The following is a 12,709-nucleotide window of genomic DNA, read 5'->3' as shown; positions in this document are numbered from 1 at the left end:
ATCCACCCATGGTATTCAATCACCCATGGTATCTACCCACCCATGGAATTTCCCTGTGGTATTATAACTAAAAAATACCAGACGTAGCAAGTCTCATTTTGTAAAATGGCATATTTTCCACCACAATGTAGCTTTTACAGTTATTCTCTATTTTGATAAAAAAAATTCTTGGTGGTTTTGTTTAGTGTGTGTTCTCCTATTCTCTTATAGAATTTCAATTTTTCATATCTTGGGGTCCTCTCCCCATAAGAATCCATTTCAATTTTTTTGATCTTGGGGGCCTCCCCCCAAGATACGAATCATCCTCAGGCCTATGTAGAGTCTATAGGAAACCCTTTTTGGGAAGCTACCATGAATGAGGAATATAATTCCCTCATCAAGCACAACACTTGGGGTTCAGTTCTACTTTCACCCCATCATAAACTTTTTCAATACAAGTGGATATAATGGAAACATAAGGAAATATATGGAATTTTAAGAAAGTATAAGGCTTGGGTTGTATTCAAGGATTTCTCATAAATTCATGGGATTTATTATGATGAGACCTTTGCACTAATGGCCAAGATGGACTCCATTTGAATAACTCTCACTATTGCAACAACTAGAAAGTTAGAGGTACACAATATGGATGTGAAGAATGCATTTCTTTATAGATATATTGAGGAGGAGATATATGTGGAGTAGCCATAGGGGTATGTTAAGAATCAATCACTTGCTTTTAGATTGAAGAAATCCTTATATGGCCTTAAAAAATCACCTCATGCTTGGTATGCATGATGGAATCTTAGCTTCTCTCTTAATATTTCATTCATTGAAAATCTAATTCAAATGCGTATATGTTAAGACATATTGATTCTCTCTTGTTTATAAGTATTATATGCAAATGATTTATTAATCATATGGAGTTCAATCTCATCCATTGTTGTATTAAAGTATGCTTTGCATGATACGTTTTCCATGATAGATATGGGACTGCTACATTACTTTCATGGTCTTTAAATTAACAAATTTTATTGAGGAATAAAGATGACACAATCAAAGTATGCCAAATATCTACTTGTTAGGTTTCATATGACATACTACAAGCCAGTTATGTCACCTTTCCTATCAAGGGTTAAGTTAAAAATGGTGGTACTACACCTTTGGTCAATTGTACCAAGTATCAATAGTTAGTTTAGAGACTTCTATACCTAACCCTCTCTCAAAGAAACTACTCATATGTTGTTGGAGTTGTTTCTAAAATACATATAAAATCGACATGAATTACATTGGAAGGATACAAGGTGAATAGTTCAGTATGTCAAGGGTACCACTAGCTTTGGTATACTATTATGTAGCAAGGTGTAAATTATATATTCTTCGCTACGTATATTTATATTGGGTTGGAAATGGAACATATTACAAACCTACCTCAAGTTATGTCCTCAACCTAGGATTTGAAACTCTAAGTTAGTCCATAAAAAAACATTTTGTCATTATTGTCGCCAGTAGAGGGAAAATAAAGAGGTGCAAGAAATTATACAACTTAGGCCATCTAATTGCAACACTTCCTCAAAAAGTTTGGTTTACAATTTCATCGATTCATTATTATCTACAGTAATAATCAGAGTACATTGAAGTTCTACAAAAATCCATCATGGTAGCAAATAACGAAACACCTAGAAATACACATGAACTTCATCTAAGGACAAATCCATGATGGGGTCATTGATTTTGAATACTGTCTATCTTCAAAATAGGTTGTATACATATTATTTCAAGAAAACATTCCATAATATTAGGTTTGGAAACACTAATGGAGCGGGCAGTAGAAAACCAACATAACAACCTGATAATACAAGTATTCGAGAAAATCTATAATCTACGGGATGGAATACCTACTTTATATTTCAATAGTTGGAGTATATGTCAAAGCATTATCTTCTTATGTTGCTCATTATCTTCATATATGCAACCAACATGCAAGAAGTCAACAACCAGTAGAGAGATAAAAGCATACTTGTTCACCTAGAACATCTTGACGAGAAGATTAAATGCTAGCTTCAAAGATGGTATTTCACATTTTATTGGGAGAATTTATTCCACATTGTGAAACAATTGGAAATGAGTAAATTTTTTAGCAATTTTAAGAGACATTTAGTATTCCCAAAGGGCCAGATATACCATTTAGTGCTAGTTTAACTTATTCTCATTAATCATACATTGCAATATGGTTTTCAAGAATTTATTAACAACCTATACGTGTTCATTCACTTAGGGACATTAAAGATATGAATAATCCCATTTGAATACCAACTTAGAAGCCAATTTTGACATCATATTATTATGGAAGTTGCTATCTAGGTAATTAAAAATCTCCTTTGGAATGTCAAAGTATGTTATTACCTAATTGAAGATGAAAAACATAGTTGTTTCACTATCACTGGAAAAATAGGCATGGTCTCGACCCACTTAGTAAAGTAGTCCACGACCATGATAATGTGCTTATGCCCCCTAGCAGAGGTAGGATGACATGTAGTAAATTCCACCGCCACTTGGTGAACAACTCGATAGTGATAATAGGAAAGAGTGGAGTAGGACGTGTGCAAATATTTATCATGAACAACTAAAATAGGTGACACTTCTTTATTGCCTCGATACAATCTTTGAAAAATGATGACTAGAAGTAACCAACATAATATATTTTAGGTTGTTTCCAAGCTGGAAATATGACCACTAGACACTCCACTTTGGTAATCATTAAAAAAAATTCCACCTCCTCACGAGTTAAGAAACAACACAATATTTTTTTTTTTTGTAAGCTTAGGTGGGACCTTCTCATTTTCGAGTTTTGACATGTCCGTTATTCACCCCATTTCAAGGGAGGGTAGCACAAGAATCGAACCCAAGATCTCCGGTTCGGTGAGACTTCATTTCTACGGCCATTGCCACTTGAGCTACCCCATGCGGACAAGAAACAACACAATATTGAATCTATCACCCGATGATAAATAATATCTTCATAATAAGGTAATTATTTTCTAGAGGTTGGATGTGCCATCAATCATCCTGTGAAAAGAACAGGGAAAATTTCAAAGTTTGGAGATATTTAAGGATATATCCATACCAAGGGTCATTTGAGGAAATGAGAGATAGATTCTCATATGGAATTGAATCCTCATCAAAGTTTGTCTCATTTACCTATGGTAAATCCCATATTAGTTCTATCAAAACCAAAGACTTCTTTGATTTTTCTAACACAAAATTGAGTTTTAACACTTGCAAAATAATGATCCATTTATTGAAGTTCCCCCTAATCACTCACCTAGTTATGGCATACTAAAATGCATTGGTATCAACAATCACCATGGTTTTCTTCAACAAAATAGAGTTAGAGTCTTTGGACAACATGGAATGCATCTAATTCTTTTTAATGTGCGAGAATTTTAGTTTAGGACCCATTATGCCATAGATAAGGTAATAAACAACATGCTCTTTGAGCTAGTCATCTTCATGAACCAAAACCATTTCAATAGTATTATTTTCCGCTACTAGATCTATAAGGAAGTCTTTGTTTTAGTAAAGTGGACTAAGCAACAGAGTAGAGGTCGATGCATTTTTCAAAAGTTTATGATCATTGAGCATACCCGTCCCATATACATGGGCCCCATTTCTTCAAAAAATGCATAAAGCCCTTTGTTATCTTAGTGTCATTTACAACGAAACACCTAAAAAATTTGGCTTTTCCTTGTAGGCTTTGAAGTTGATGCATGTTAGGCAAGGGAGGCAACAACACTATTTTCTCAACCATAGTTGGATCGACCATGATCACCTTACTTGAAACTACGAAACCTAATAAATGACCTAAAGTCACACTAAATATACATTTGTGTTGTTTCAACTAGATTTTATAAATGGCACCACTTAAAATTTGTTGAAGGTGAGTAGGAAGATCAACTCTCTTATGAGAGAAAGAAATGAGGTCATTGAGATAAGCCTCGGGAATATGTTTTATGATGTGAAACACATATGACATGGCCAACTAGAAAGTGCCTTGAACATTTTTATGGCCAAAAGGCATTTTCGATATGAAAATGCGCACTGCAGGCATATAGAGGTTGTCTTATATTGATTTTCAAGATGGATTTCAATTTGATTGTACCTGAAGAATCTATCCTAAAATAGAACATCTCATTTTTGTTGTTGTAATTTGTGTTTAAAGTAATGAAAAGGAAGGTACTACCAAGCTTACAAAAAAAAATCTTAAATCTTGATAATTATCAACATAAACTTTGGTCTTATAAAAAATTATTACATCATCTTCCATATTGTAATGTTTACATTTTTGTTGTAAATTAGCTTGTTTTAAGTTTTCTATGACTTCCAAATAATGTTGGTCTATTTTTATAGACTCCAAAATTCTACTTTTTAAATTTGAACTACACATGTTAATGGTTATAGCATGCATCTCATGCACCCTCTTGTTGAATGCATCAACCGCTTTGTTCTCCTTTCCCTTGATGTGATTGATGTCAAAGTCATATTCAATGAGGAATTCCATCCATATGGTTTGTTTGAAATTTAATGTTGGTTGCTCAAAAAATTATTTCATGCCACTATGGTTTTTTGACTCTAATTTTATGCCCTTGAGATAATGTCTCCACATTTTCAACATGTGTTGAAATTATGATGTTTAATGTTGAAACAATTAATTATTCCAAAAACTTATTTCTCCTACAATATTAGTTAAGAAAATATAGGTAGAACATAAACCAAATTACAATAGAAGATAGCCAAGAAATAAATGAGACATAGAGAATTCAGGTCCAATGACTAGGGGAAAACCCACAAGGGGAAAACCCAACTAGGTTCTTCTTCTATTAGATATCAATTATTTAGAAGATATACATAGTACAATGAGAGATCAATAGAATGAGTAAGTTCACCCAAATCTAAACAAGCTGTAGCATGAATATCACTGGAAGCAACAAATATGCAAACATTGAATCAACCTTCCCTTCAACTAAATAAACAATGAAATACTAAACCACTAAATCAACCTTGGATCGCCAAGTTGCCTTCTCACTCTCCAAGTCTCTCTCTCACAATATTCTTTAAGTCTCTTCGACTCTCTCTCTCAAGTTAGAATTCTTCTTTCACAATGCACAAGTAGTAGTCAAGTGATAAGACATGAGACACATATATAGGAGGAGCAACGAATTCTTGTCATAAAGGAGGAGAAATCTGCATGACTTGAGGAAGAGTAACATATGCCATTTAGGGGAGTTTAAATCATGCCATTAAGGTGAGAAATGCATGCCTTGGTAACTTATGCCATTAAGGAGAGGTACACATGCCTTAGTAACTTATGCCATTAAGAGAGGAACACATGCCTTGGTTAAGGAGAGTGTAACATATGCATTAAAAGAGATCGTTAGAGGAATATTTTATGACATGCATTTAATGAGTGTAAGAGGAATATGCCATGCCTTTAATGAGTGTATAAGAGAGAATGCATTGTATCATTAAGAGAGATAGATAGAGAGTTACATAGTGCCATGCGAGTCATCAAGGAGAGAGGTACGAAGTGATTGAGGTGATGAAGGTAAGGTGACTTGTAATTCCTTTTAATAATAATATCATAGTATCATAAATGATAATAATAATAATAATATTAATAATATTGTTGATTAAGTCGATATTGAACTATTATGGTTGATTAATGATAAGTTATGTGATTTTACTTCAACTATACTTGATTACCAATTGATGCAAGGTGATTTACTATTTTTGGAAGGTCATTCTTGAGATGTTATACATTAATTTCTATTTTTTTTTAAGTCACTCTATAATTGTCAGAAATGAAATTTTATTTAAGGAAATTCATTCCCGAGCTGCCAATTTTAACCACTCCTTCTCAACTAGGGAGGAATTTATTTTTTCAACAAATATTTATGCTTTCTCTGCTCATCTCTATTCATTTCTGCTCTAGAACAATGATGTCTCAATCTAATGAAGAAGAATCATCATAGGGGATATTCATTTATCACCATATATTCACTGATCTTCCCACCTTGACACGGACTTGGGGAGATTACCACTTGTCAGAGTTCACACACAACCAAGTTTTACCATAAGATTCAAGTGGTAGAATGCCTGCATCCACAGACTTTGGGGGGATTACCACTTGTCCAAACGTGACAAGAATTGCACACAACCAAGTCTCATCTCTACTTATGGGGATTACCACTTCTCAACATATGATATGCTTCGTGCAAAATCAATCTTTACCACACCCCTTGACCAGATGGGTGGCAATCCCAACAAGCCTAGATTGTGGGTGGGATGCATATTAAGGTATACTCTTGGAAATTCCAAGACATGATGGTAGGGGGGATTACCACTTTCCAGCACATGACAAGGATCACACACAACCTACAATCAAGATTTACCTCAACCCCAAGAGCTCTCCTGGATCCATGTGGAGTAGGTAAATTCTCAGTGCGGAAAAAGACAATCCATTTAGCCCAAGAGAGTGGGCCTATCCAGAAAAAAACAATCTAATGTAAACTTCCTTAGATTAGAATTGAATAAGAGGGCCTACCTCTTAGAATGCTAATCCGCTTGATGGTGATCTTGCTTCCTTGCTCCAGCTTCCTTTCGTTTCTTTCCTTCAAATGCCTGAAACAAAGACACAAGAGACAGCAACAAACATGATAGCATACAATCACATTCAATCTACTTAAAAATTCAAGGAGTCTTAAGCCATCAAATGTAATATGACACCCAATGTAGGAAATAAACCATTATTTGTATTAATATAAACTTCATAAGGAAATACAATCAAAGCCTTGACGTTGTAGGTCTCCTTCGACGTATCCGGGTTCCAACACCACTGCTAGCATCTCATGGTTAGCCTCAACAATGGAAGTTTAAGGCTTCTTCCCTTTAGTTCCAAACCAAACACACTACACACCTATTCTCCCTTCACAAACACAAACTAGAAATCTCAAACTAACAATATCTTGCTGGTTATTTAAGCTCCCAAAAAAGACTAGTTTGGCTTGGGAAAGGAGGAGTTTATATAGCTTTGCTAGAAGGGGTATGGATCCTCTTAAGATGGGAGAGGCCTTATCTCTTTGATTTGTTCCACTTTAATAGGGGAAATGAACCAAGAAAAACTTCATCGTCTCTATCCAGCCCAACCATTTACCAAACTTCCATTCACGAAGCTTCTAGACTTGGAAGCTTCAACTCCATTTTTAAAAACTTACCAAAAGAGGGTCAGTGCAAGTGATGAATGGCTCACTTGCATCGTTCGGTGCTAGGCCTAGTTTAAACTCTGCAAATCGGTGCAGGGAAGGAACTGAGCACTAGCGTCGGTCTTGAAAACTGGGTTTAAAGGAAGATTCTTGGGAAATGATGCAAGAGGGAAATGTTCTATAAATGAAGAGGGATGTAAAGGCATGCTCTTCATGATGGGAAAGCATATAGGGTTCACTGTAGAGGTCCTCCAAGATCGAGGAATGGGGAGTACAGAGACAGTGAAAAAATGATGTGTAACAGATGCCCCCTAAAGAGTGAAAGCCGAACAAGAGTGAGGGGTGAAATGCTTTACAAGTAGATGCGTTGAACCAAAGACGATCATCAAAAAACCTACAAGAAAGCATAGATGCATATACATCACTGAGATCTCTGATAAATGATACATGAATCGTGGTATGGACGCATCCATCCAGAAAAAAGATCATATAAATGGATCCAATGTATGGGCACAACCATCCAGTAAGGAGAAGGATCACATATAACAGATTCATGGCATGGTCGCAGCTATCCATATGAAAGAGACATGTATACAAGCATGATCAGGTCACATCGCCTCACAACTTGGAGTAATTTGAGCCCAGGGTCTTGTGCTCCAACACGACCCGATCAAAGTACAAATTCTAACACGTGAATAGATGTGTTGAAGTCGAACATGCTAGAAAGTTGCTTGATTACAGGTCGATGATGTGAATTGTTAACAAGTGCGAGAGAAAACCAGCAATAATGGCAATGGTTCTTAATGTACCAGTAGTACAATCCACAGAATGTGAATAAGGATTTGAAGTTGAACACCCGTGAAATCACTTGATTGAAAGCCAATGATGTGAACTTGTCACTGAATGCGAAGAAATTTCCATTAGGGTATGCAAGCTCTAAGGTACTGGAAGGGAGTCTCTCGACCAAATTCCTGGATAATGAACTGAAGTCGACATGAAGTGACCTTGTTGAAGGAGGGCCATCGCGTATCCCACATCATCGACACAAGACAAAGGGATGCAATGATTATCGATGATACAGAGAATCAAGAATGGGTGTAAACTTCAGAAGGATAACTCTTGAACATATCGGCATCACAACTCCAGAGTTTGGCAGCTTTTGGATCCATAGGATCGGAGGTCATGATGACATGGAAAAGATAAGATGGAAAGGCAAAAGTCAATAACCCAAACCTAGGAATTTCAAATGATGAAGTGAGGATATCCCAACCCAACACGAAGCAGAAAGTGTCATGTTCAAGAGTGAGCTTCCGACACAACTGTTAGAATTTCCCATTTTCCCCCACCATTTTTGGCAGGTATGCCAATTATTTTTTATTGCAAGCTTGAAGGGGATAGCATATGCTTGCATTGTAAGTTCATCCTTTGGATGAATCCGACCTAGTAAGTTTAATTATCCCTAGGAAGGAGAATCTCATGTCCGTCATGGTGATGAATCTGATGTCGTTTAATGTTTTAACGAGTTCGACAAAGGTGTAACTCAGTATCTTTTTCATGTTTAGAGAGTTTGAAAAAGACACAAAAAGAAACTCCAAAAGGTCCCTTTTAGTACATTTGTGTCTCTCAAGCCTCAAAAGGTAGAAAACAATACTTGAGAGAACCACTTAACCATGTCAGCCAAGGAGTACCTTTTTCGTAAATATTTTATCCCAACCCAAAAAAGGGGTAAATTTATATTGGGTAAATGAAGTTTTGCAACCTTTACTGAGTTAAAAACGACAAGAGCTCGGCAATCTTTTCATGTTTTAAGAGTCGGAAAAGAGCTAAAAGCAAACCCCCCATTTTTATTCTCTTTAATGAGTCAAAAAGGAAAAAATGCTCGGAAATCTTTTCATTTGAGGTTTTACGAGTTGGGAAAAGAGCTTAAACACGACTCTAGTTTTGCATCATCATTGGTAATCCATCTCCTGTTGCTGCACAATACGCAAACATATTATTTGTTTCTAGGGTAAAATAGGCAAAAAAAAAGATTGTAAACCCTAAAACATCATGAAAAGTTTATAAAAAGGAGAAAGTAAAACAATTTTTACCATTTACCTCTTTTACTTCATTTGGAGCAATTTTTACCCATTTGTGCCCTAAATATTTAGGAGCGAGTTACAGAAGATCTAGGAGGCCAATTGACGAACCATCTATTGCAACTAAGAGCTGAGGCCCTAAGCTTTGTTTTCATACATGTTTTGATTTCTTTTAATTGTTTTTTCATATTTTTGAGGGACTAGCAAAAAAAATTCGCCCTCAGTCGGCGCGAGATCCAGGCACGAGATCACGTCGATCGAGGGTTAATACCATGGGCACTTGCGCTGTCGACGCTACTATTTTTAAAACATTCGTGCCGATGCAGAGAGTATAATTTTTTTCATTTTCGCCCAAATTCATTGCTCTAAATCCGCAATTCCTTTGTCAAGGACTGATGTTAACATGAATGCATGATGTTTGCAGGCCAATTACAACAAAAATATGGTTGACTGAAAGAATGTGAGCACAAAGCAATTGATTCATTGGCATTGGCAAATCAAAACTGTCTGGATGCTTTGAGGAATTGCGGGCTCCTCAAATTCTTTCTTACACCGGGCCTTCGGGCTCAACCTGAGCTGCTACAATACTTGATCAATCTGTGGGATGTTGGACGAGAAGTATTTGTGATCCACAATCAAGAGTTGGGGCTATAGACTTCAGAGATCTACTTCATCACTAGACTATCCCGCAGAGGGGAACCGGTCCAATTGTATGGAGCCAAGCCCATTGGGGCGAGTGTGAACATGCTCCTTGCATAACATTGTCCAGAAGCTTTGAAATCTAAAAGTGGCAAGGTTGACATCATGAGCGTATATGACCTTGTACTGAAAGTGTTGCACTTGACCACAAACAAAGTTGTTGGGGCTTAAGCATTGCACGAGTCCAACAAGTCCAAGTTTCAGTATGCCATAGACTGCACGACACCCACTGTCTTCAACTGGGCAGAAGCCATAAAAGTGAACATGAAATGCCAGTTATCCAAATGCAAGTCAGGAAACCTGAATTAGTTTTGATATGGTTCTGTTCTGGTGTCTTTCTTTTTGGAACGGATCCCACTATTCTACTATGAGTTGGTAGAGGTAAATCCCCCAATGCCACGAAATCCATGGATGGTCCGATGGAGTGAACTGATACCTAGATCTGGCAGGGGCTAGCATATGTCATACAAGCCTGCTTTCTTTGCATGGTTGAGGCATCAGCTGATTGTGGTAGAGGATTGGCCATATAGCGAGACTGACTTCCGCGGCGATCCTGATATGCCACTCCCAGAGGGAGAAGATTTTGGTGATGGAGGTGAGAAACAAAACTGTCTTTTGATTTTTTTATTTATTTTTTAAATATATGTATTCGTGACATTTTAATTTTGTAATTGCAGATGTGGGAACAAAGCGACCAATCGAGATGTCCCCAATTACTAGACGCATTTCTCGACAGTTTGAGATCGCTCCTTATCAGGAAGGAGTCGATAATGAGGAGGAGATTGCATGGAATCTCGATAACTTGACCAGAGGCATCCTAGAGTATGCTCGGATGGAGGACATTCCATGCCATTATCAGCAACACACCATAGGAGTGTCAGATCGAATCCGAAGATAACTGACTCGCATAATACGAGTAGTGACGTGCTATCATGAGCACCACGTCGAGTAGTCCATAGTTTTAGCATTTACAATTTTGAGGCCTATGAGCCACAGATGTACTTGGAACACATATATTATTTTTTGGGTTTTGACATATATATATATATATATATATATATATATATATCTATATGTCAAAACCGCATAATACGAGTAGTGACGTGCTATCATGAGCACCACGTCGAGTAGTCCATAGTTTTAGCATTTTACAATTTTGAGGCCTATGAGCCACAGATGTACTTGGAACACATATATTATTTTTTGGGTTTTGACATATATATATATATATATATATATATATGCTACATTTCCCATTTACTATGATACAATGTTTTGTTTTTCACATATTGCATAAATGTCTATCTAACACATAATTAGCTAATGCATATGTTAATGTATTCATATGCCTAGGAATGTGATGATATGTGATATAATCAAAATTTCTTTCCAAGAGATGAATACGCAAATGCATTCTCAATATTTGAGGATTTCTGACAGAATATTGCCCATTGAGATTAAGAACAAGAAGTTGCAAATCAAAGTTGACAACCATTTCTCGAATGTCAAGAGTGATGGCTTCTGACAAAAGTTCGATAATTGCACTATATTCAATGATGTTATTAGTTGTTTGACCCAAACACATACCTTGAAGATCAATCAACTCACCTTGAGGGTCATAAATAGCCCATGCCGTGGATGATAAATTTTGGGTACTACGACAAGCACCATCAGCGAAACCGATATGAGGAGTCATAGACATCTGCAAAGTAGGTGAAGACATAATAAGCAGGAAAGTTGCTTGAAAAACACACCAAACCACATTGTAAAAAAATGAATAAGACACTTATGGACAAAAGTAACCATGCAAGATGGCTCACACATAATAATTTTTTAGGTACAGCCCATTGCGGGGCTTGTCCAAGGGGTTTCCCTCATAATCAATCAGCTCATAGGCCCCTTTTTGTAACACACACTTGAAAATATAGGGCCCATGCCACATGGGTTCGAATTTACTTGCCCCTAGCTTATCATTAGCTTGGTCATATAGCAAGACCAAATCACCCTCAGAAAAAGCACGAGGAGAGACCAACTGATCAAAATGGGACTTAACTCGCTTTTTTTGTGCTTCAATGACTAAAGCAGCGAGACGGAAAGTTTCATCCAGTCGTTCCAAATATAAGAGACGCTCTTCTTGAGGTGAGGTTTCAGGGAGTAATTTGACAACCAACTTGAGTGAGGGAATTTCACATTCAATCAGCAAGGTAGCTTCTAGACTGTAGACTAGCTGGAAAGGTGTGAATCCAATTGCGTCTTTGGTCAAGGTTCAGTAAGCCCACAGAGCTGAAAAAAGCATGAGATGCCAATTGGATTTGTGCATCCCAATGGTGTGCTGAAGCATCGTAACTAAAACTTTGTTTACAGCTTCAACTTGGTCGTTGGCCTGAGGGTAATATGGGGTTGAGCCATCGTGACGCAAGCCCAACGTAGAAGTTAGCTCAGCCATCATGTAATTGCGAAAATGGGAGCCATGGTCAGTGACAATGGATTGAGGCACTCCAAACCTGGAAATAACATGATTGAAGAGAAATTGCGTTGTCGTTTTACCATCAGTTGAATATGTAGGCATCGCTTCGTCCCATTTGGTGAAGTAATCCACGGCAATGATAATATAACCATGCCCCTCGGTAGAACGAGGCTTACATGTCATATAATTAATGCCCCATTTGGCAAAGGGACCAACGGTAATAA

Source organism: Pinus tabuliformis, chromosome 9 (genome assembly GCF_031772625.1).
Source record: "Pinus tabuliformis cultivar Carrire ecotype Pingquan chromosome 9, CPIR1, whole genome shotgun sequence".
Taxonomy (NCBI): Eukaryota; Viridiplantae; Streptophyta; class Pinopsida; order Pinales; family Pinaceae; genus Pinus; species Pinus tabuliformis.
Note: the sequence above shows the minus strand (reverse complement) of the source record.